Source organism: Lactuca saligna, chromosome 4, assembly GCF_052625555.1.
Source record: "Lactuca saligna cultivar CGN05327 chromosome 4, ASM5262555v1, whole genome shotgun sequence".
In the NCBI taxonomy this organism is placed as follows: domain Eukaryota; kingdom Viridiplantae; phylum Streptophyta; class Magnoliopsida; order Asterales; family Asteraceae; genus Lactuca; species Lactuca saligna.
The window spans coordinates 222,076,804-222,082,269 of record NC_136420.1 but is presented as its reverse complement, the minus strand read 5'-3'; positions in this window follow the sequence as shown (position 1 = coordinate 222,082,269).

Sequence of the window (5,466 nt, the reverse complement as noted above, 5' to 3'; positions counted from 1 at the left end):
AGAAGGTGCTAATCCATGAAATTACACTTTGCACTTTGTTTAAGTCGGTTAGTGGAGCGTGTGTGGTTAACCGGCACACTAACTCGTATTTAACAAGGTAGGCAAAGGGTAACTTAATATTTATCATAGTATCGATGGAGCGTGTGTGGTTAACCGGCACATCGATTGAGGGGTAATTTATTCAGGGTACCAAGTAATTTGCATGGTTACTTCACACCTTGTTTTGTGATCCTCGGCATCCCAGTCACAAAACCTGAAGGGCACACTCGAGATTGAAACATGCCATTGAACAGTTCAATGAATCTCAAAAGATCTAGGAGTTTCAAATCCAATTAAAACCTAATAATACATTTCGTTTATCTTGGTGGAAATTGGTGAATCGTCATTCACCTACCTTCAAATTGTTTTATAGCTTGGATTACGGCATACCTCTTCTAAGTTATAAAATAGTTTGTTGGGTCCTAGCCTTAATATTTCATATTGGGTGTCATATTAAGGACTTTAGATCAACTATCTTGAATATCTCCCAAAAGATGCCTGGTTTAGACATTTATGATCTTCCCAAATCTCTTGAAACAAGCATTCCTAATGAAGATGATGTCCCATGGATATCATACTTCTTTCTCCTCCTCTAATTATTCTCCCTAACCCACAAGTTCTTGAAAAGTTTAAGATCACTCAAGCCCTAATGGCAAGGCAAGGTCTAGGTGTGATCACATCTTGGAGATGTAGTCACATATTGATAAGTCGGGAGAGTTGGGTGTCAAAGTCTTAAGAAATTTAGTGGCTCAATTACTTTCTAAGTCACATAGTGAGTTCTTTTGGGACACCTATGAAATAGACTATGACAAGACCCTTAATGATCTTATCTATTGTTAAGATCAACTTCCTGAAACTTTATGGACATTGACAATGGTGACACTGGAAATACAGAAAAAGCATTCTCTTCCCAATGGAAAGGGATCGGCCATAGTCAACTCGGTTGAACAAATGGTAAAGAGAAAAGCTAAGTCTGTGATAGTCCCGTGTACCATTATCAAAGGGTCCATATGTTTAATTTGCCAAAGAAAGGGTCATTATTTGCGAAGCTGCCAAATTTACCTAAGGGTGTTAAAGTCAATAAGATTGACTCTACTTCAGGTAAAGTCCACTACTCTAACTCTGTTAAGTTTCTATTATGAGATTCTTGATGCATGATGTGACTGGGTCACATGGTGATGTTTTAAGAATCAAAGGAAAGTGAAGAAACTTAAAGAAAGAATATGCTGAATCTGATCGCGTAGATGGATTTCTATCGCGTAGTTTGAAGATCGGAATCTTGAGCTACTTCTTAGGAGTTATGAGATATTGCTAAGGAATAGATAACAACAAGTTTTCATATGGGTTGTAAGGATAAGTTTTTCCGCATAGTTTTAAAATAAAAGAAATTTTTGATTTTATTTATTTTAAATATCCTGACAATGGCATTTGAGGAAAAATTGTTGCTTATATGATTCCATTAATAGCAAGAGTGGAAATATGAAATTGATTCCTTCATTTGTGGTAATGTCTAAATTTACCAAATAAGGAAAGATTCTCATCATCCAAAGTCTCAATTGGACCGGGACATGGAATCATGCAAGTTGTATAGCATGATGAATGAGAACTTTTCAAGTATTGGAAAAATTAAGACTAATTACTTATTCACATGGATGTGTGAGTCAAGTAATGGACTAAGGGATCGAGTACATAGTCATGTGCACTGATTAAGTCGACCACAAAAGATATAAGGCTATTCGTCATATTTTACTAGAGTTCAGTAAATATGATTATACTTACAAGCTTAAGTGTAACTCTGAGACATTGGAAAAGGTTCCAATGCATAGCAGAGCGGATAAGAAGAATCAAATTAGGCAGAAGGATAAAAGTTTCTCAAATCTGAAAAGATGGGAGAGTACTTTAGTATCAGTTTTGTGATCATCTTAATGATTAAGAAACCATATCAAAATTAGTTCTCTAAGGAAGTCTTAGTGCATTCTTATGACTAAGAAGAAGGGATCTTGAATTGTTGAAATGGTTAAATCAAGAAGATGAGTCATACTTCGTTTCAATACAAGTCTTAGAGTCATACTCCAAGATTGTAATTTGAGTGACATGTCTTAAAGAAGGTTTAAAACACTTATCAAATGTAAGAGTAAAAGTTTTCTACTCTTGTACATTTGAAATTGGTAAGTTGTGATGTTTTGGATAAAACAAAGACCAACTTAGGCCAATTGTGTGAAGTGTTTGTCTTGATTAGAATCCATACTATCTCTTGGATGTTTGACTAGGGAGTCTTATAGGTCAAGAGGACAGTGGGAGTCTTAAAGGTCTTGAAATTCTCAAGAACTAATCAAGAATGAAACCTGAAGTTCTTTACTAGCACACGACTTGAGGTTTATAACCTATCGTGTTGACATATTCTGTGCCCATTCTAGTTAAAGTTGGCTTTGCATATGAGTTCTTAGAGTTCTCAATGTCTTGCACAACAACTTGGAAGCAATGGTAGGCCCTTGAGCTGCCAGGTGGCAAGAAATTAAGATTGAAGTTCAATCCATATGGTTTGGATTTGTCATTATCCTTGTCTTGTGACTATGGTTTTGAAAAATTCATATGGGTAGGAACTCATACACCATTAAATCTAAGTGTCATAAGGTTTCTCTCCGATTCATGAAAATGATGGTGAGGAAACACTTCCACTAAGTAGATTTTAGCTAGATAGCAATTGTGATATTTGCATTCTCAAAGTCGTTAGTGGAGCGTGTGTGGTTTACCGGCACACTAACCTGGACTTGTGAGATATGGGAAAGGTCAAAACGATCAAGACTATGATTACGGCATCCCTTTTCATAGTTCTTAAAATTGTTTTGACACACCCATGAGCTATCTAAGGGAAGGTGTATGTTTTGATAAAGTCTTATCAAAACAATCTAGTATCAGAAATCTGAACTTTGGTAAGAAAGTCAATAAAGTATTAATTTCTAGAAGTCGACCTTTCTGAGTATATGTCAAAGCTAGTGGGAGCATAAGTGTTATGCTAATAATCATCATGTTAGTGGGAGCATGATAATTACGATAAGTATTGCAAGCTAGCAATGTTAATTATAGAAAACAAAAGGTTTCAACTGGGAAAAAGTTGTTTTGCTATAATTAAGGGAGAGGAAATTATACTTCATCTCAAATCTATAAGTTTAGATCGTGAGGTTTTAATCATTTAGTCAAGGATATATATGAATTTCATGTTGGAATGGCTCAACATAAGGAAATTCTGTATATGGGTCCATTATTTGCGTTCTTAAATTCGATTATGATTACGGCATCCCTTTTCATAATCTGAATTATGAGAACTTGGCAAATAGAAATGGAAATGTTATAGCAAAAGACTGGTTTAGTCTTTATGTGAGACATCATGAATCGTGTCCCATATGCTTCGGATATAGGACCGATTACATGTGCTATATTCATCCTTTCTAAAATTTTCCAAATGCCTAGGGCATTAAGAAGGGAAAAGGTTTAGAACTGGATATGACTAAAAGGATTAAACAATTGTCGAGGACAATCTAAGGTTTACCAAAGATTGGTTGCTCAAGGACAGTTGGAAGTATAGTGATAATTCTAGAAGGACCATATTGACATAATCTGTAAGGAGGCAACTCTTGTTCAGAAGTGATAGTCAAAATGAATTCGGAAATGTTTCAAAGTTAGAATTTTCAATCTGTGTAAGATTAAGGAAACTTAATGCAAGAAGGATGGTTCCAAGGACTTGATCTCCTTTGGAATGCTCTGTAATGATTGTTGTTAAGTCTTTCTGACTTTGTGCACAATCATTACAAGAGGATCAATGCATATAAGTTTAGAATCTAACAGATTTCAGTAAATGACATGAATTTGGAATTCTTGCATTTGCAGTAAGGATTTGGGAGTGTGAAAAGAGAATCATTGAAGATTATGTTCAATTGATCTAGTTCACAAAGTAAAGATCATAGACAAACATAGTATGCATACTTGGTGTATGGCATGACTAGTGTTTAGAAAACATAGTGTACATGCTTGGAGCATGGGACAACTATTGTTTTAAATTCAAGAATAATGTTGATAGCTGAAACAATATACAATAAATAATGTGTAATCATATGGTGATAAATAAAAAGTGTTTTATTTATATTCATAAGCTCTGAGACCATATTGGATTCAATTATTATTGTGTTTCACTTTGCATGTTTTGACTTCCCGAATAAACTAGGTTATTCTTCCGGAATGACTACGTTATTCAAACCATCCACAGTCGGTCATATGTTGGAAGTAGATATGAATTAAGACTGTCATAGGTTGGCTTGTAGAGGTCTAAGTTGTTGGACAAAGGGCTACAACACTCATGAGTGCTCATAAGTTCTGAGTATTGGATTCAACCCGTGCTCATTGGAATCACTTCATGGATTTTATCACGAGTGATCATGAGACGATAATATCTTATATTCTTCAAACCTAGAGATATGAGTTGTTACTATGAGTTGATAGTACATTGATTACACGAAACGCATTGGTAACTCAATGTTATAAAACGTGTCTTTGTGTATGATTCAACAAGTAGTAGAACAAGCCATATGAGTCGAAGTTTATCCATTCCTTTTACCTTCGGGATGAAAGCGATATCTGTGGGCCCCTCGATGATTTGATGATGACAAGTGGAAGTGCTCGGCCGGGCCTGGACTGATTTGATTTGTTCAATTAGTCAGTCGTCATAAATCGGAAATCAGGAAACAACAAATGGACAGAGAGAATGATTATAATCCATGTCTCAGTCCATATGATATCTAGAATGGAGGAATATATGATCCCTTATCTAATGGACAAGTCATTGACAAGATCAGAGTTCATCTACAAGGTCAGAGTTCGACAGAAGCTTTTGACAGCTACGATTGCCAGTTGGTTCCTGAAGTCATACGCAATAATAGTTTTAGACTTATCCAAGTGGGAGACTGTTGGATTAATGTCTAAGTCCATAACTATAATTGGTAAGACTTGACCCGACCAGGCATGGTCCATTTGGGTTGCATGGCATCATGCACTTGGATAGACTATAATGAGAGAAATAAGATACTTACGGTTATTAATATATTATAAGTTCTAGTATATTAATAATAAGAATAATAAGATTATTTAATTAGTATTGATCAAGAATTAATCTAGGATTAATTAAGTGATCAAAAGAAGACTAATTAAATATATGGGTTGATTGTACAAATCATCCATACTTGTATAGTGGGCTAATGCTCCATGGATTATTTAGTTGGGCCAAAACCCATATAATGCTCCATGGATGCTCCATGGTGTATTTGAACCCATGGATCCAAGGAAATGGAAAGTCATGACAATTAGGGTTTACCCTAATTGTAACACTATATAAAGATATTATTCTTCCCAAAATCGGACACTAGATTATTCTAG